The sequence below is a fragment of the Eubalaena glacialis genome, chromosome 1 (assembly GCF_028564815.1).
Source record: "Eubalaena glacialis isolate mEubGla1 chromosome 1, mEubGla1.1.hap2.+ XY, whole genome shotgun sequence".
NCBI classification, from domain to species: Eukaryota; Metazoa; Chordata; class Mammalia; order Artiodactyla; family Balaenidae; genus Eubalaena; species Eubalaena glacialis.
In genome coordinates, this window is record NC_083716.1 from 211555026 (window position 1) to 211576104 (window position 21079).

At 40.8% G+C, this 21079-nt stretch overlaps 1 long non-coding RNA gene across 1 annotated transcript in view; it reads right to left on the minus strand.

The window, feature by feature from the left end:
- The window catches only part of LOC133088746 (uncharacterized), a 248994-nt gene that overhangs the window by 56740 nt on the left and 171175 nt on the right, over window positions 1-21079 (minus strand). Inside the window, exons 3-4 of the long non-coding RNA XR_009700542.1 lie at window positions 13119-13272; window positions 8771-8845 (exon numbers count right to left, since the gene is read on the minus strand). This is a non-coding gene — a long non-coding RNA (uncharacterized LOC133088746). The remainder of the gene's footprint in view (window positions 1-8770; window positions 8846-13118; window positions 13273-21079) is intronic.

The following is a 21079-nucleotide window of genomic DNA, read 5'->3' on the forward strand; positions in this document are numbered from 1 at the left end:
TCACCTCTTCTTCTCAGAGGCATGATGCTGGGTTCCTGTAAAATGCTTAAGTGCTTTCTGAATCTCCCCAGAAACACTTAGCTACACTGATCATAATTGAATGCATTATTAATTCCTTCTTTGAAAACTGATATTCCATGTTTGTCATTAGACGACTCCATTTATCTATCTACCAAAACTCAAAAGCCCACTATGTATACAACCTACCTGATGGCTGACATTTATTAAGGTGAAAACAATTATTTCCATTTTACAGAAGTACAGGAAGGTTAAGTAACTTACCTAAAGTCAGACAGTGAATAAAAGGTAACGCCAAGAAGCAAACCCAGGCAGTCTGACTGTAGAAGCGGTGCTCTTAATTCCCTACATTACTTTAAATTATCTATAAAACTATATTGTTCATCTACTTGGGATCAGTGGGCATTTATTGCACAGGCAGCGTATCTAGTTCTCTCTGCAAGTACCTTCCCAATTGCAGGAAAGTACCCCAGCCATTTTTAGCCTTCTGGGGTAAGAACAAATTGCAAACACCTGACCTCAGCATTTGGCCATAAAAAAGAATGAGGTATTGATACATCCTACAACATGAATGAACCTTAAAAACATTATGCTAAATGAAAAAAGCCAATCACAGAAAACCATATACTATATAATTCCATTTATATGAAATGTCCAGAATAGGCAAATCTATAATGATAGAAAGTAGATTAGTGGCTGCTTAGGGCTAGGGAGAATGGGGACATTGTGCAGGGGCCGGCGGTTGGGAGCAGTGATAGCTAAAGTATATGGAATTTCTTTATGAGGTGATGAAAATATTCTAAAATTGACTGTAGTGATGTTTGTACATACCTGTGTATATACTAAAAAATGTACTTTATTGGGTAAATTCTATGGCATGTAAACTATATCTAATAAAGCTGTTATAAAAAAAAAACTGAGTAACAGTCTACAAAATATCCAACCAGTACTCCTCAAAACCGTCAAGGTCACCAAATACAAGAAAAGTCCGAGAAACTGTCACAAGGCAGCAGAGGCTAAAGAGACATATGTGGTATCCTGGATGGGATTCTGGAACAGGAATGACACAATATGGGAAAAACTTTCTACAGAAAGTGTGCAGTGTAATTAATAGTAATGTAATGTGCCAACGCTGGTTCTTTATTTGGAATCAGTATAATCATGTAAGACGTTAGAAACAGGTGAAACTGGATGAGGGGTATATAGGAACTCTCTGTACTATCTTTGCAATTTTTCTGTAAATCTAAAAATATTTATTTACATTTTAAAAAAGAATTACTGCCCTAGATCAGTGTCTCCCAACTTCTCAATTCTAGGAATTAGCTTAAGATGACTGAATTTACTATGACCCTTCTCTGTGGAGAGGCCAATGAAAAATAATGCTTTTTAGGGGGAGAATCCTGTTGGGAAGGACAGGGGGAAGAGGCATCACGCTATTGGACAGACTTAAAAAGGGGAGAAGTAGAAAACAATGTGGCAAAGTTTGGTAGCTAATTCTGGTGGCCAAAGAAATACCCACAAATACTAGAAGGTTAGAGGAGAATGACTTGAGAAGAGGGAGGGGAAGAGTTTCAAGGTGAAGGGGACCAGGTAGGGATGTTGGATAGGATCTTCCCTAGACAATCTCTGTGCAGGAAAGGCTAAACGTACAAAGAAAGCACAGGCCCCTTAACATTCCTCTGCAGGTCTCAAATTGTCATTTTTCTCTCCACCAGACAATTCTTCACAAGTGCCCACTCCTCACAAAGCAGGAGAGGAGAGGCAGACAAGCACAGACATCTTTTCTCCTGATATTTCTCGTTGGGTTAGTGTCCCTGCCGGTCATACGTACTTTGGGAAATATTTTAGGACACAGTCTTATAAGAATATCTTACAAACATAGACTCCATTGCCAAAACAAGCAAATGTTCAGAATGTAGGACTCTAATAAAAATAACAAGACAAGAATCTGATGAGACTATAGAAGGAAAATCACTTGAAAGACATTTATTGGACATATACTCTAAATTGTGTCCTCAGTCAGGAGTTGGGGATGAGAGACAAAGGCACTTGCTACTGACCACTGAGAAACTCCCAGTCAAGGTGAATGTGTATGTGAGATGTGTATGTGAGGTAAGGCAGGCAAGAAAGAATGCAAGAGGGAGGAGATAGGGGGATATATGTATACGTATAGCTGATTCACTATTTTATAAAGCAGAAACTAACATACCATTGTAAAGCAATTATACTCCAATAAAGATGTTAAAAAAATAAAAATAAAAATAAATAAATATTTTAGGCTTTAGAAAAAAAAGCAAGAAAGATAAAGGGGGGAAAGGCCACAAGGCTAAAAATATAGATCTAAGCCAACCTCTTGTCTCTCTTGCAGAAACTCAGCTCACAAAAACAAACCCCCTACCCACGGGAGTACAGAATGTAGAGGAAACATGGGAAGCAATAAATGCTAGCTAACACTCATTGAGCGTTTACTGTTCACCTGTCAGAGCCATGCCAGGAACTTGACGGGCATCAGGTCGCCTAATCTCACAGCTCCTCAGGGAGCTACGTTTTTAATCCCCATTTTCCAAACTGTGAAATTATGACTTAAAGAGGTTAAGTGACTTGCCCGAGGACACACAGATAGGAAATATTGGAACCCAGGAAGTTTTCTCCATATCCACGTGCTTAAACTCTCCAGGACCGCCTGGGCTAAAATAAACAGATGATTTCCTTGTTTTAAAGTAAAACTTTGCACGGGAATGAAAGAAAAAAAAAAAAAGATCTAAGTCCTCCATCCTGAAATCCATCCTTAAAACCAGGGTCAGCCTCAGCTGATGAAGGAAGACAGAAGCAGGAGGAAAAAAGAAGTGGTAAATGCACAAGTGTTAGCCACACTCCAGGGAGACACGGCTCTTCTACAAGAGGAAGGAGGAAGCAGCCTTCACTTTGAGTTAGCACTTCCCCGGCCAAATATTGATCCGGTGAGACAGTGACACAGCAGAATGAGTTAAGAAACGTGTACTCAGAGTCATTATTGCCTCAGAATAACATATGCACCCAGCTAGTGGGCATTTGAAGGGCGGGTAGGGGTGGGGAGTGCATAGAAACAGTTTCCCAGGGATAGTAAAAGAGGGGAGAGATGCCTGTTGAACGATCGCAAGGAATCAGAGCAGTCTTTGTTAGAGCTGGAGATCAAGACTCCTTTGGGCATAAGTCCCTTAGCTGCATCACTGGTTAGGGACACATATGAATGTTTAGAGGTTTTGAATATATTATACACAATATGTAGAAACAGACCCATTTATAGGAATGCATGGAATTGCCTTGGCCATATTTCTGGTGCCAGAAGGTATTATAGTCAAAGTAGGAGTAAGTGTAGCACCTGAGACACATTCCAAGAGCTGTCTTTCAGTTTGGTGTCACCCAGACATTTGGGGATAAGGGGGCCCTTTTCTATCCATGTACTCAACTTCCAGACCTCAAATCTCTCCATCTTATCCCATTGTCCCCATTCTAAGATCAAAATTGGCTCTCTTATTTGTCACTTTTGCCGTTGTTAATGTGACTTCATATAACTTAATCTGAATATATGAATTTTAAGAAATTATATATGAGGTGTGAATATCTTGGCATGGAGGGAATCCACTTGAAGAATCCTTTTATAAAGTCACATTTGCTTACATTTGCCAATAAGAACTTCATGATAGATTTTCTTTCTTAAAGGCCTCCCTAGCATATCCATTATATACTCTGAATCAGAAAAATATGACTTCGAAGAAGCACATATGTTGTGTAAATTGTGAGCCACACCATTATGGAGGTGGGATATGGGGAGAAGTGCGATTGGAAGCCGTTCAGGGAAGACATTATCTGGGGACCTAGTTATTGCTGTGGATTATAATTAATACCGACAGTCCTCAGCTTATACCAGTTGCTAATGCTGAGTTCAGTTTTCAGTGGGAAAAGCATAGAACATTAGTGCTGGAGAGAAAACTAGAAAACATTTTATCTGCCCCTCTCACTTTACAGATGAAGAATCCAAAATCCAAACGTTCAGTAGCTTACTGAAGATCATATGAAACTGCAAGTTTGGTAAACATCCCAAACGTTATAAACATTATAACATCACAAACATTATTAAATTTGGGCTTAGCCTATAAGGCCCAGTCTACTGAGGACATGAAGTGGTTACAATAATTTCCTTTATTCTCAGCTACAGTTATGAAAGACATTAAATACTGTTACCCAGAAAAAAATAGGGTGGCAGCGGCTGGTACAGGTTTCATGGGGGCTGAAGTTTATAAAACTTAGAAGCCCCTCTGGAAAAAAAAAAAAGTGCTAAGCTACAAGTTCAAAATTAGGCACCAAAAAAACCTATTTACTTAGAATGAAGCAACAAAACACAAAACACAAAATTAGTGGATAAATATCACATACATCGCGAATAGAAAAAAAAAAGTAAGATTTTTATTAATTAACTTCCTGACATGGCTCTATAATAATTTTTCCTCTATATTTTTGGCTGCTTGCTCTTTGATGACTTCTTCACGTGACAATGATTTTGTCATATCTTATCCTCTAGAGGAAATAGAAAGATAATTCAGTCTTTCTTCTAGCATCGTTGGTCAAAATTTGCCTTTTATTATTGATACTTCAGAAAAGCTTCTTCAGTTCCAGAAGTCATTACTGGTATTGTCATGGAAACTGTTAGGATGGTTGTCAAATTTGGGGAAATCTTCATCGTTTCTTTCAGATATATGAGATTTAAGATTTGGAAGAACTTTCCACAGACTAGCTTCTGGCTCTGCACATCTGAAATATTTTTACTCTCTGTATACACATGTACTCCCAGTCTTAGGCACCTTATCGGGATACTATCAGAAACACCCTTAACCCAGGCTAGAGGGAATCCATACTTTACAGGCTACACTCTGCTCCTCCTCTCTTTCTGTCCCTCTACACATGGCAAGGCGTCTATGGGGTCAAAGAAACATGTATATGTATACTCAAAGCCCATGCCTCCCACTTCCTGATCTTGCTCCATGTATATGGCATCCTGGAATTTCTTGTTCAGACAGGGCCGACCTAGGCCTCTTCCTCTGTCTGTCCTCCCAAGGGCAGACTGTACCCCAGTGTAAATATTCCCAGGCCAACCTCAGCGCCATGGACAGAGCTCATGCAAATGAGGGACTCTAAACCTTAAACTTCACCAACTTTGTGGCAACTGTACCTCTACATGGCACCCAGAGTCTCTGTGATGTCACCTGTTCATCTTGGCCCCAAGCCAATGTGGAAGCTACTCTACCCACCAAAAGTATAGTCTATAAAAATCTCACCACCACCTCAGCATGGCAACCGTGCAGGAGAAGCAGATAGAAAAAGTTCAAAGAGATAGAAATGTACATGGCTCTGAACACTGAAATCTTCCTGGATAACAATGTGAAAGCAGACATCTGGCCTGTCTACCCTCCTGAACTGCCATGACTCCATCTTGGCATCCCTCAGAGGGCAGCCCCATTGCCCTGTGGTGCCTCCATTGTTCCCATTTGGCAGAAGTTGGGCAACTTTTCCTTAAACCTAACCCTTTCCCAGTCTCTTCCTCCTCCTTAACCCCATAAGATAACACATCAGGTACAAATCTCTCCTCGACCCCTCAACAGCTCAGGACACTGGCAAGTTGAGCCCTCTGGCCACAGTTAATGGATGGCACACCTCCTCTCCCTTCATGGATAATGCACTGAAGTAAGAGAGGGGAAGGAGTGCAGGATAGCAGTGGTCAAGGAGGATTGTCCACCCTAGTCTAAAGTAAAAAGACTTTTTAAGACAAAGCTGATCCTTTGCGGGGGTGGGAGGGTGGGAAAGGCTCCCCTGCACTGAGTATTGGTTGCCCAAGCAGCCACCCTCTTGCTTTCCTTCCCTTCTAATCCTTTGGCCCCTGTGACCATGCTTCCCTCCTACCACCACCCCATCTAATCCTCCTTATGACATGACCTGGACAACCCTAGGCAAACCACAAAGGGGTCTAAGGCTTTTTCCAGCTTACACCCCTTGGTCCCTCACACACGTCATCCACCTGGTGACTTCAGGACCTCTAGCTCTTTCTCCTGACGCTCTGAGGCCCAACTTTTGGGCACTGTTATTCACATTCAGGTGTATGAGATTAATAGCATCCCCTGTCTTAAGATGTGTCTTTAAACAGACGACAAAGTCTTAAGCAAAACATTCAAAGTCAACGAGCTTTAATAAAATGTCTAATATCTATTTAGAAAAACTCCTAGGCATCTTAAAATAGAGTATTGCATTTAATTATCAGAACCCCCTGTAATGGAAAGAAATAAAGAAACCAAGAGCTTTGGGGGTAATTTAGCCAGGTGAGGGGGGATTTGGGAGGGGGCTGGGTGTCTTGTTGCAAAGGTCAGAAGAGTAGGGGACAAGCTGTCACTGGCCTGGATTCTGGCTGGCTGGTTCCTCTCTTCACACACACGCACACACACAGCACAAATGCCTTTGGGGGTTCGCGGGGGAGGGGGGTTACTGACATCTAGCCTAAGCCCAAGCCTCTCATTTCGCATTCCCTGCACTGTGAGGGGCAGCCAAGTGTGCGCAGGGGATTGGGAGGGGCATCTGGAAGGAGAAGGACAAATTTAAAAAGAAAGATTTACGAGGCCATGAAGATGTTTCTCCCAGACTCTGGAGTGCAGGAGTATGACTTATTTATTTTATTTTCATTTGTAACCAAAACCTTCCCCTGACTCCCATTGGCCCTAGCTGAGAGGGGAGAGAGGGCCGGCCCGTCAGGCGTTGATCACCGGGCCAACGGGAGACAGTGTGGCGTGATGCTGACGCAGCCCACTGACAAGCCAGAGAGAGGCCCAGGGGAGCAGCTCTGAGCCGAGCAGCCAGAGCCGGGCAGGTAGGGAGCTGACAGCTGGGGAATTGCTAAGAGGCGCCGGGCTGATGGGGGCAGGCTGGTGAAACAGTGGACTCAGAGAAGGTGTGATTCTGCGATGCACAAACACTGTTGTTTACCAGCTTTCCTTGGCATCTTCGCCACTTCCTTGGCTCCATCAAGCTCACCATGTTTTCAATTTCCTCTCCTCTTTCCCCCAAACCTACATGATCACCCCATCAGTCCCCTCATCTCTATTCTGAAATGTGTCTCCCTCACTCCTTTTGGGAGAAGAAAGGGAGTAGATGAATACACATTAATAACATCAAAATATCACTTAGTGGTCAGCTGAATAGGAACGGTCTCTGCAGGCCTCAAGGCAAACTATTGAATTGAGAGCTGCAGAGCCAGGAGAGAGAATAGGCTGGGGATTAAGGGGTGTCCACACAGGGGATTTGTGGTGCAAAGGTCCAAGGTTCGTGAGTTACTGAACGCTTGAGGACTGCCTGATCCACAATTCCTGGAGGGAAGCATCCCAGGGAAAAGGGGAGCTGTGTCCCCAGGCTGGAGTTCTCTCTTAAGAAAATGGAAGTTGGGAGGCAAAGGGAGAGCCAAACTTCAAGCCTATGGATAAGTCCTGAATCCTATTCAGGACAGTGACCCCTACATTTGCATTCCCATCCCCATTTATTGAGGATCACAGAATCCCTTGCAAAGGCACCCCGTGTAGGAAAATCCATCATCCTTTCACACAAAAATAACAAACAAAAACAAAACAAAACTTTACTAATCAGGCTGCATTTACCCATCTTGCCTGTGACTTTTCTGGATGATGTTCAAAACAATGTGGAACCCATGCTGACACCTCTCTTGTCACTGAACACAACCACTCAGTTCTCTTACACCAGACAAGGCAATATCATCATTTTCACTTATTAAATGAATAGGACAGCCACTGCTGATCTGATGCCTGGATTACTCAGACTGATTTGAACCACAGCTGATTCTCAGCAGCCCAAGGTCACATGCTCCCTGCTCCCAAGGACCTGTAGGGCTCTGCCCCTCTACCTCACTATTGAATAAAAGGTTATATCATTCCCAATCTATAGATGGAACGATAAAGTCCTTTTTGGCTGGAAGTGACTCCATGAGTCTGTCTTTTCATCTATTGTAGGGGAAGGGGTGCCATTGGAGTCATGTTGCTGCATTATCGGAGGGCCTCATATCTGAGCTACCATTATGAAGCTGGCTTCACTCTATCAGAAATTGGGAGCCTCGGAGCTTAGCTTCTAGTCCCAACTCTGACACCTGCTTCATGTAGAAGAAGTCCTTAGGTCCAGGAGTCAGAAGGCCTGAGAATTACCACTTAGCAATCATGTTAATCATATCACTTAAAACCTTCCTGTGGTTTCCTACTGTCCTTATAATAAATCATAACCCTTATTCAGAACTCTGTATGATCTGGCTATTGTTCATCTCTCTGACCTCAACCCACACCTCTCTCCCTCTCACCCTTTACTTCCGAGACACACCAGCCTCTTTTCTGTTTCTGAAGTCACCCAGGCTTGTCTATACTTTGTTGTCTTTGTACCTGTTGTCCCCTCTGCCTATATTGTCCTAAAAGTACCTGGAGCCTACTAATCATTTGGCAGTCAACAAATACTGGATTACTCGATGGGCAGATTAAGCAGAAATATAGGACAACAATAAAACAATAGCACCCCCAAAAAAGGTTTTTTGGGGGAAATAATTTGAAATTTGATATGGTTTTTTAAAATCTAAGTAGTCAACCTGGGAAAGATAAGACTCTTGCATCTGTTCATTAATTCATTCATTCAGCAGATATTGATGGTACTTACGTGCCATCTGTCTCCTCTAACTTACAATTTAAGTTCCGTGAAGGCAGAAATCTTGTCTGTCTCAGACTCCATCAGCACACAGAAGGTGCTTGAGAAATGTCTGTTAAATAAATGAGTGAATTAATGAACAAATAAATGAAGGTAATCTCAGACTAATCACTTAAACTTTCCGAGCCTCGGTTTTCTCATCTTTAAAGTATGACTAACACTAACATTCTTGTCTACTTCAAAGTGTTGGAAAGAGTTGGAAACAAATATGTGTATGAGACCCAGTTTCCTAAAATACAGAGCCTGAGGCAGGGATTAAGTACTGGTGCTTTATTTGGAAGGTACAATCCCAGGGCATCCAGAGTGAAGGCAAAAGGAAACGAGACAAGAAGAATGGGAAGGAATGAAAAGATGATGAGTTACCACATTGACCAGTGCTTCATGTGAAGCCACAAAGGGTCACAACCAGTCATTTGACAGGCATATTCACAGGATCATGCAAGATATCTATGGAGAAACTATACCTCGAAGCAACCCATCAAGGAAAGATGAAACACTGATGAATATTTGCCCACTGAAGAATTTACTGCCCAATACTTCCAGATTGCCCCATCCCTCCACCCCTTGAAATCACCCAGGAAGCCTACTCCTATGTCCTTTAGTGTGATATTTCATCCAAGTCTGAAAGTGTCTGGAAGAGCCAGAGTCCCCAAGCCTGTGGCAAGTTGTCCACAGTGGTGAAATCCTACAGCCCCACAGCTTCAGGAGGGGCAGCTGTTTAGAACAAGGAGCTGAGAGTCCAGGCCGTGGGGTGAGTGAGGATGAGAGAATCCAATGAGGATGAAAAGATACACATAAGGTATTTCTGATAAAGTATCTGAAAGCGATTTGAACACTATAAAGTCCCAAACAATGACAGATGCTGTTGTTTTCTTGGTCTTTTAAAAAAAAATTCAAGTGTGTTTTCACCTCAGAGTCTCTGCACTTGTGTAAGTTTGATAAGCTTTCAACCAAACTGTGCAAATGAAAAGAAGTCTCTCCTGTTTGCCCCGTTACTGTTGAAACACCCCTCTCTGAAATAAGCCACTTCATCTCCTCATAAAAATCCTTCTGTCCAAAATAGAAACATAACTGTGTTCTGTTAAAGTGGGCTTTTTTTTATTATGTTTAGTTTCTATTATTGAAAGAAAACACAGCAAATATGAGCAATCCATATGGGAGATACTTTTCATGTAAACCTCTTGCCTCTTGATTCTCTCTCCATCACTCCTTTCTTACAACATCAGCTTCCTTGAGCCCATTCTTATGCTAGTATGTTGCCTACACTGTGATCAGTTTTAACAGACCTCCAAAATGCCTGTTAGCACAGAGTCCATGTAATGGTCAGAACGGAAAGATTTCCTAACCTGAAATGCCTGCATTAGCAGTTACATAACTTGTTGACATGTGGCCCCTCATCAGGTTTTATCTACAAATCCAAGACCCTTACTATTTAGGGTCGGCCCAAATTGAGGTCAGCCTGAATTGAGGAGCCCTGTGTGTTTTGGATTTTGATTTTGTTCCAGAGCCCAGTAAAATGAAATTCCTGGCACATAGTAGGATGCATGCACATGCACACGCACACACATATCTTATTCATTAAATAAGTGACTTTATACATTTATTGCGACAATTAAATGATGCACAGAATGTGAGTCTCTTAGCCCAGTGCCCAGTGCGCAGTAAACAAGAGATAAAGTTTAGCTTTGATAGTAATTTGAGTGTGCTATTAGCTCCCCACCTTGTGCATCTAAATCAGGGGAAGGACATGCTTTTCTATCATGCCGTCTGCCTTCATTGGTTCAACCAGACCCAGGTTTACACATGTTTAATCCAGTGTAAAGGCTGTCTTTAAAAATTTGTGTAGCCAAAGGGAATCTCATACTGGTCATGGCATTTATATTGCTTTGTGATACACTGTGTTTTTAAATGTGGTGCTGTCAATTGATTTAAGTATTTTATTGGACAATTTTACTGTTCTGGTGCCCCAAAGCTTTTTAAAGCAGGAACCAGTTTTTTAAATCAAATAGATAAAGTCGTTGCACTTGAAATAACAGCAGTACAAGTAATAGGGCCAGAAATTCCACTTGGGCTGTTTAATTATTTCCCTGGAAATTTTCCTAAAATTTAGGGGAAGAGCAACACCAACCTCCTAAGCCCTTTACCTGGTGTCACCCAGGCACCCAAGTCCACTTCCCTGAAGTTATTGCCAGGATCCAGGCCACATGGGAATTTGCTCATCTTCCTGGGGAGAGGTAGCCTGACTTCAGCTATTTCTCAAGTCCCTTTGACATCCAGTTGTATCTCCCCCATCACTGATGGAATAATGGATAATGAGTCATCATTTTAGACTATCTCTGCAAACTGTTGCTTGTATCTGTTTTGTAAGCTGCAAATCACCATAATTTTAGCACAAAGGAGCTCTCTACTGTCCAAAATATAAACTGTTTTCTTATAGAAACACTGAAGTTAAAGAACTTTAAAAGTTAGCATCATTAGTAGTAGAATATTCTAACCTTACATGCTTCCTGCTGTGATGCAGTATGGATCACTTTTGAAGAACTCTTGACATAGATGCTTAACCTGAATTGAACTAAGCCTTTGACCTAACTTCCAATTTACAAGAAGTATAGGAGATAGAGGGAAAAAAGTTAAATAACACCACAATAGAACAATAAGAAAAATTCAGAATGTGGGAAGCTCTGCAAGATAACTGGCCTAGTCTCTCAAAAAGTGATGTCATGGAAAAAAAAAAAAAAATAGGGGTGGAATCAGTTCCAGATTAAAAGAGACCAGAAACACCAAATGCAACACATGACTTTGAATGAATCCTCATTTGAAAAATAAAATACATAAAAGATATTTCAGGGATTATTGGGGAAATTTGAATTTAACTATTAGATGATATTAGAGAATTACTGTTAATGGTCTTAAATGTGATTATACCGAAGGGTGTTCTTCTTTTTAGGAGATGAATACTGAAGTATTCAAATATAAAGTATTACATCCAAATGATTAGTAAAATATTAACAGTTGTGGAATCTAGGTGGTTGGTATATGGGTAAATAATTGTACTATTCTTTCAATAATTTTGTATGTTTGAAAATTATCATGATAAAAGAATTTTTGAAATATTGGTTTTCTTGTGTGAACTTCTGAAGTTATTAACAATTTGGGCACTTGAGAATTCACATTTCTACTTCAGGAATTGGGGATTTGTGGGGGGAGGCCACTTAAAATCTGGGCACTATGCCCTGTTCAGTGCACTGTGTAATTTCTCAGTACTCTTGGTCACCATTTCAAAGGAAATATGTAATAATTATTCTTTATGTGTAATCTTTGCTAAGAGTTTAAAGAGCAAACAGATCAGGTACACAATAGTTCATGTATAGATGTATCTGGTTCATTATTTATTAGTCAGAGCCTATACAATTCTCCCTCACCTCCCCTGATCAAATATCATGTTTCCATACCCTTCTGTAACGCAGATTTCAAAGTTCTAGACTTGTTAAAACCAGGGTCATTTTTCTGCATTTCTCATAAGAAGATTAGTTTCTAAATCCAAGATGAAAGAATTTCTCAGCACAGTAATTGATAAAGAAAATACATCTTGGAACAAAATAGTTGGTTTAATCACTGGGGTAAGGAAAGGGACATTCATTTGATTGATTAAATAGAAAGGAGCCAGGCTTTGTTTAAATTGGCAAAGGCAGCATTATTTGGGGTTTCTGTGTCTTCCATGAGTCATAATATTCAAAGTTATTGCAATCACAAGTATACGAGGTCAACAGTGGTGCTATCACTCTTACTGTGCCTGCCCTCGGGTGTTATAACAAAACAGGGCACAAGTGCACATGAAATTATTTCAGTCAGGGGCCAAAGTGGAACTAAAAACCAGGTTCTGAACAACTGAATAATTGAATATATGTTGAATTATTCCTGTTTGGAGAATTTATTTCCCTGGAAAACACTTCAGTCTGCCACTTTCTATAAAGCACTCTTCTACTAGTAAAGTGAATCCCCACGTTACAAGACCTCACCATTGAATCTTATCTAGGCCCCTCTTCTGAGACACCTCATCAAGAGAGTATTTTATTCATTTCTTTAAAACCTAAAAAGAAAACTATGGATATTCATTCCATCCATGTTTTCATTCTTCCATTTATTCTTTGGATTTATTAAATTCCCACTGGATGGCAAGCACTTCTAGCACTTAGAAGAGAGCAGACAGCATAATCAAGATTCATCAAGATTCTTGCCGCCTGGAAGTTACACTCTAGTGGGAGAGTGGCAGCAGGTAAATAATGAAGAGCGAACAATGAAGACTGGGAGTGAGGGGAACCTACCTTAGATATCGTGGGCCAGAAAGTCCTCCTGAGATGGTGAACTTGGCATTAAGACGGTTGATCACAGTTACCCATGTGGAGATCTGAGCACGGGCATTCCAGGCAGAGGAACCAGCGAACGCAATGGTCCTAGGGCAGGAGCAAGCCTGGTGGACTTGAAGGACAGAAAGAAAGCCCGAGTTACTGAAGCAGGGTGAATGACAGGGAGTGAAATGAAATGTAGGTCTTGGTTAAGAGACTGGACTTTATTCTAATTTCATTGGGCAGCCATTGGAAGGCTTGAAGCAGGAGAGTGGCATAATCTGATATACACTTGAAAAAGACCTCTTAGGCTAATGCTTTTGATCAGGGACTATCTCCTCACATTTAGCCCAAATTCCTCCTGCTGCAATTAATGTGCATTTTCTCTCCTCACAGTGAACAGATGCTACTTGATGCTGATATTAGTTCAGATGCCTGAGGAAGCATCAGATGGCTATATCAGGACCCCCAGAAGGCTGGAATGAATGTAGTAAGAAGACCAGGGTGATGATCATCAACCTGAATTACAATCAGAAGCCACTGATAAAAAATAAAACCTGTTTCCTTCCCCACTGATGGTAGGGCCAGTTCTTTCGTTAGCCCTCCTATAGTTGTCACATTCTCGTTGATTCTCAAACCCCACCTCCCCACCAAGCAATCCGTGGCAGCAGCAACATCAACATAGTGGAAGACTGTCTCTCGTATTCATGGTAGGGAACATAATTGTTGGTGTAAAAGAATATTAAAGTTGGGTGGATGGGACTTCCAGTGGACTCTCCTTAGCGTAACAACAATTTAACTGGAGAAAATTACAAAAATTCAAGTAAAATCACTTAAAAGTCCCTGGAAATTATCTTAAGGGCATAGAGCAAAAGGAGAAATATTCATTCAAGATAATCTACTAAATTTCATAAGAACAACAAGCATCCATGGCATGTCAGCCATAACCTGCTCCTTTAACTCCCATACCCTGGGCATATGCAGCTAGGAAGATAGGGGCCTCCTCTTCCTGAAGTGCACAGTCTGGTCTATGATTTCACCCCAAGAGTGGCATGTTGCCAGTAATATTTCTCATTCCCCCACCCCACCCTAACCTAGTGTTACAGAAGCTCTGTTCCTAGGAGGAATGGTCTAGGGGATGCAGCTCCCTTCCCAAGTCCTGCACCAGTTGTAGCCCACTGAAAGTACAGGGGCCCTGATCACCCTTGCCCAGCTCCATCATAGAGGTTCCCTTTGGGGAAGGGTAAGCTGAGAAGACCAGGGGCTGGCACTGGCCCCCCAAGCAGTGTCCTCTTATAGAACTGGAGTATAGCTCTGGTGCAGTGGCATGGGGGTTCTACCCAGGGGGTGAGGCAGACCCAAAGGATGAAGAGTTCTGAAGCTCTGCCTGAGGGGGCTGACTGTTTGGAACAGAGGGTAGAGAACTCCACGCGTAAGGGTGTTTTTGAAAACACTGGAGATCTTGGTAGACAGTAATTAAGAGGAGAATGATAGCTCCAGGAGACAAGCAAAACAGCAGTGCAGCCAGAAGTTTAATAGAGAGAACTGGGAAAAGAGCAGCCAGGAAAAGCCCTCCTGGGATCAGTCATACCAGGATGGAAGACTTGCTGGCATAAGGGGCTTAAACACAACCCTTGACCAAACCGTGAACAATAGGTATTCTGATCCAGGGTGACTCCTAGGTTTAAAACTAAAATTACACTCACCCCTGACAAACTGGCAGATTATGGGCATGCCCAAGGCTGAGCCCTCTTGGGAACAATCAGAGAAAGAACCTCCAAGCTACAAGCCCTTGGCTGAACATGGGGCAATAAACACAAATTCCCTGAACTGTAATAGCGACCTTGAGGCCATACACACAAAATGGTACAGATGAACGTATTTGCAGGGCAGGAATAGAAACGCAGATGTAGAGAACAGACATGTGGACACAGTGGGGAAGGGGAGGGTGGGATGGACTGGGAGATTAGGTTTGACATAAATACACTACCATGTATAAAATAGATAGCTAGTGGGAACCTGCTGGATAGCACAGGGAGCTCAGCTCTTTGCTCTGTGATGACCTAGATGGGTGGGCTTGGGGTGGAGGGAGGTCCAAGAGGGAGGGGATATATGTATACATATAGCTGATTCACTGCACTGTACAGCAGAAACTGAGACACCATCGTAAAGCAATTATACTGCAATAAAAAAAAATAGAGAGAGAGCGCAAAAATCTAACTGGCTAAGGGGGCTAAGTACAACCTTTGACCAATAAGTGGCTTATGCCAACACAGACCCAGGGATGATCCTTAGGTAGCCAGGCTAAAAGACAAAAACAAGGGGGAAAAAATGTAAGCATTGATAACAGGGGCTGCACACTAGGGGAGAAATAGATGTCACAGGATTAGTTCAGCCAAGTCACTAAATAAATAAACAACTGACAAAGCCAACAACAACCACCACCACTCCTGGGGAGTAAGGGAGGGAATCAGTATCTAGAGTTGTTATACTACCAAAATGTCCAGTTTCAAAAAAATTGTGAGACATGCAAAACAGTAGTAACGGGCACACCTAGCACCCAGATTTTGGTTTCTAATACCATTCTCTTTATGAGAGAAACAGGATTTTCTTAGAGAAATGACTGATTCTAGGACAGGGGCAAGAAATATACAAGATGAACCTGGAGCATCTTGCAATGACAGAAAATAAGGAAATGCTAAAAAATAAATTAATTAAAACCCTATGTTAATAGAGATATGTCAAAGGGATATAGGAGCCAACTGAAAGACCTCCCAACGGCCAAGGTTGGAACCATTTGAGCAAAATAAAGAAATAAAATAACACTGGATTATAGCCCACAGTATAAAATAAATATCCATGTGTCCACACTGACATAGAAAATGATTGAATAAATAAATAAATGGGGAGAAGAGAAAAATCTCCTGGCAGGAGAATTTCAAATAATTTATGTAGATATTCCATCCTTAATGAGGGAACCATAACTCCACACTCCTTAAGTGTAGACTGCTCACAGTAACTTCCTTCCAAAGAGTCAGTATGGACGATAGGGGTGGGTGAGAGTAACTTTATGGTGGAGAAACCTGAGAAACATCATCTCAGCCAAATGATCAAGGTCAGTTATCAACAATGATAAGTCATGCTGATAGTATGTATCCTTGATATGATGTAATGAATATGGCACTTGACCTCTATGGTTCTCCTCTCCATACCCTATAATGCCAGTTTAATCATGAGAAACAAACTAGACAAATTCCAGTAGAGGAGCATCCTACAATATACTTGACCAGTGTTCTTCAAGACTATCAAGATCATCAAAAATAAGGAAAATCTGAGAGCTGTCACTGCCAAGAGGAACCTAAGGAGATACAAAAACCAAATATAATGTTGTATCATGGATGCGATCATAGAAGGAAAAAAAATTAAGTGAAAACTAAGGAAATCTGAGATATGCACCCAAAAGAATCAAAAGCAGAGACTCAAACCGATATTTGTGTACCCATGTTTATAGCAGCGTTACTCCCAATAGCTAAAATGTAGAAACAATCCAACTGGTCACCAATAGATGAATAAACACACTGTGGTATGTGCATACAATGGAATATTATTCAGTCTTATAAAGGAAGGAAATGTTGTCATCGATGAACTTTGAAGACATGACATTAAGTGAAATAAGCCAGACACAAAAGGACAAATATTGTATGATTCCCCTTATATGAGGTAGCTAGTTAGGCAAATTCATAGCAATAGAAAACAGAATGGTGGTTGTCAGAGGCTGAGCAGAATGGAGGCTGGGGAGTTAGTGTTTAATAAGTACAGAGATTCAGTGTGGGAAGATGAAAAGATGGATGGTGGTGATGGGTGCACAACAATATGAAAGTACTAAATGCCACTGAACTGTACATTTTTAAATGGCTAAAATGGTAACTTTTAAGTTATATATATATATTATCACAATTTTTTAAAAACTAAGACAATCTGAATGAACTATGGAATTTAACTAATATATCAATACTGATTCTTAAATTGTGGCAAATGTACCATACTAATGTAAGAAGTTAATAATAGGGAAAATTGGGGGTGGCATATATAGGAACTCTTCTATCTTCTAAATTTTTCTATAAATCTGTAAGTATTCTAAAAAATAAAGTCCATTTTTAAAAAAAAGAAAGTGGTAAAGGAGACATAGAAGAAAAACAATGAGAAAAAAGACATGAGGCACAGAGAACAAAAAAATCAGAATGTCAGATGTAAGTCCAACTATATCAATGATAACGTTAAATGTGAATGAACTAAACAATCTAATCAAAAGGAAGAGATTATCAGATTGGATTTAAAGAACAAAAACAAGATCCAACTTTCTGCTACTTATAGGAGACATACTTTATATCGAAAGATACAAATAAATTGAAAGTAAAAGGATGGAAAAAGATATCTTATGCAAACAGAAACCATAAGAGAGCTAGAATGGCTATACTAATATCAAGCAAAATAAATAATGTGGTCACTCAGCTTGCTGCACCAGTTTTTGTGGTCCCTTGCAAGATGGACTCCCTTACCCAAAATTTGGTTCCAATGTCAAGACCAATGACACCACACCAAAGGGGTACGAAAAGGTTCATTACTTATATAATGAGGCTATCTGAGGGCAGCAAGGCAGGCTCCCAAAGCTTGTCTGAAAATGTGTTGAGAGAGCAGGAAAAGGAGACTGGCTTGGGATTTTTTCATTGTTGTAGCTAGGCAATGAGGCCAGGTTGAGGGTTCCCATACACTGCCACAATAGAAATACATTCACTTATGTTAAGGGAACTCCAGGTTACACGACCACAAGCAGTATCTCTAAAGAATCCAGGGAAGTGTCCAGAAGAGAAAGAGAAAACATTGAACATTTACTAAGTCCTGCCTTGAACTTCAACACTTGAGGAGTCAGAAAGCAAGTTTAGAAATATGGGGAAGTAAGAGTAGAAAGGAAGCAGAAAGATGAGCACACTCCCTTCTCTGACTGCTGGCTGTCAGTCAAAAGTAGAGCAGGATAATGAGATGGAGAATGACTGTGAGGAGTTCTGACTTGGAGATTAAGGCGCTGGCACCTAAGTGACAAGAAGGAGACAGTCAAGAGAGAATCTGAAGACAGACTATTCCAGGCAAAAGGAACACACCTAGTTCCTTGCTGAGCCCATAGCCAGTGCTCCATCAGTATAAATCTTAATGCTGCGTCTCATAGGATGACTTAGAAAAATCATTGTTAGCTAAACAGATTCTCTCCCAGTAGCCTGGAGTTTTAGAAAAATGTAACTTAAAGTCATCATACACTTCACCTATGTATGTATATACCACTCATATGCCAAGATTCAGCCCACTGGTATATCAGGTAAAAATCTCTGCTGGTCCCCACACATGTGATTATAATTTCTCTTCCATCTTGTATGTCATTGGTATTGTATAACTTCAACATGTGATTTGATAAGGGAATTTTGCTAATGTTCTGTTCCTCTTTCTTTCTAGGAATAATGTTTTAATTAACTTTGTTCTTCAAGCTTCTTAGCAAAAGTATGACCCGTAACATTTTTCCTGCAAGAAAGGAAATGTGAACTATGTCATTCTCTTCTTTGCCTTTAGAAACAAAATTGCTTGATTTGTATCAGGAATTATTTTGCAGCAGTTCTGGAAAAACTCAACTGGTTTACCAGAGAGGACGGGGGGGATAAGGGGATGCAAACAGAAGTAATAATATCAGTTGTTTTTATTATAATAATGAATATTTATTGAGCACTTGCTTTATGCCAGGCATCATGCTAAATATCTACATGACTTACTTAATCAGACAACAACACTGCAGGGTAGACATTATTACTTAAATTTTCCAAATGAGGAAACTGAGGCTTAGAAAGTGTAACTGTCTATTGTCACATGGCTCTAGAAACTGAACTCAAGCACTCTAACTCCATATTTGCACAGCAAAAACCTGACCATCCCATGACAATACCATGCTGCTTAGATGGGAGTGGGGTGGAATTAAGGAGAAAGTTGAAGAAATCGAAGGAAAACTGGGCAACATAAGCAAGGAAAGAAGAGTTTTAAGAAGAGGGATTTTAAGAAGTTGTCAGTAGTGTTTCAAGAGCCTGAGAGTGGGGTCCTTCTTCAGTTTTGCACCCCAGGCACTTTCTGAGAGCTTCATGCTAGTCCTAGCTCTGGGAGGCGAGAGCAGTGGAAGGAGATGGAAACAGCCAGGAATAGGGGGAGGATCCTGTAGGGCCTTGCGGCTTCTACGGAGAACTTCGTTACTCAGAGCGAGATGGCAGTCATCGGAGAGTGAGGAGGAGAGAAACAGCATAGCCTCATTTAAGCATTTAAACTCTTTGGCTGCAGGATGATAACAGGGTGTAGAAGGGTGAGGGCAGGAGCTAGGGGACCAGTTAAGAAACCATTGCCATAATGCAGGCAAAAAGTGATCCTAACGTGCAGCAGGTGGCAATGGGATGGTGAGAAGTAGTTGAATTCTAGATAGATTTTGAAAGTAGAGCTGTTGGATCAGATGTGGGATGTGAGAGAGAGGAGTCAAAGATCACATGGAAGATTTTACCCTGAGCAACTACCACAGAAAGCCGAATAATCAGAGGCCTAACACAAAGTCTACTGGATTTGGAGTTTACGAGATGCTAAATGATCTTGGTGAGAGCATTTCATGGGGAGCGGTGGGGATGGAAGTAAGGTTGAGCTAAGCTAAGTAATAAATGAAACATAAGGAAGTAGAAGGAATAAGTATAAGCTACTCTTATGACTGTATATGGAAAGGAGACTTACGATAGCTAGGACACCCTGGGTCAAGGGAAAGTCGTATATATATTTTTTAAGATGGGGAAAAATTGAGCATATTTATGTGCTGAGAACAAGAAACCGATAGAAAAAGAGTGATTGAAAGCACCTAGTAGAGGGAAGAGTGATTAACTGAGCTCCCTGAAGAGATGGGGGGTGGAAGTGACTGCAACCCAGAACTCACGTAGAGGGGCTAGGTCTGAACAAAGGGGGACTTGGGAGGGAAGGAGGGGTATGGATGTCACTGTTTCTACACGAGAGAAGAAAGAAGTTGAGAGAGTTCTTGCTGGATCGGATGTACATTTTCTGTGAATTAGGAGGTAATGTCATGAGCCGGGTTGTTCAGAATGAGAACAGTGAAAAATTTAAATATTTTCTTGGGGAAAGGAGGCATAGGATTATGGGTGCAGTGAGGACCCAGCAAAAGCTAGAGATTGTAAATAGGTAGCAGAGCCAACTCATGTGGTTGCATGAAACAGACTTACGTAACAGTAAACAGTTTCTGCAATAAAATTTCCATCCACAGACACAGTGGACAGCATCTAGTTTCTTAAAAATTAATAAAACATGATCTACAAGCCCAAAGCCACAGTTTCAACTATTTAAGAAAGAATAGTGCCCAAACTTTCCTACTCAAGTTTTGCATAGTCTACACCAAAGCCTAGTGCTAAAATAGGTTTAGGTCAACGTCAGATTTATTTCATTAAAGAACCCCACACCCCCTGCCTCTCTCACACAGTTTTTAAGAATATATCCTCTTCAGTTTTCAGTCTTGCTTGTCCATTTCAACATCCAATTTCTCTGATAGTAACAGATATCACACAATTATGAAACTTTTAACTTTCACCTTTTTTTGTTTTTTCAAATGGACAGAATACTATTTGGTTTTTACCTAAAACATAAATCTTAAAATTAAACTATTTCATTCTAGAAACTTTTCCAGCATACTTTTAAGATTTCATCAAGTCTTTCTACTTAAGAAAGAGAGATAATTAAGTGTAGGTGAAAACTGCCTTATCATTGCAGTAGTTGTATCATTATTTTTTTTCCATTGGGCAATGTGCTTAGCAACTTGCACATTAAGCCTTCTATTAAAGTTATATTAATATCATAAATATGCAAAA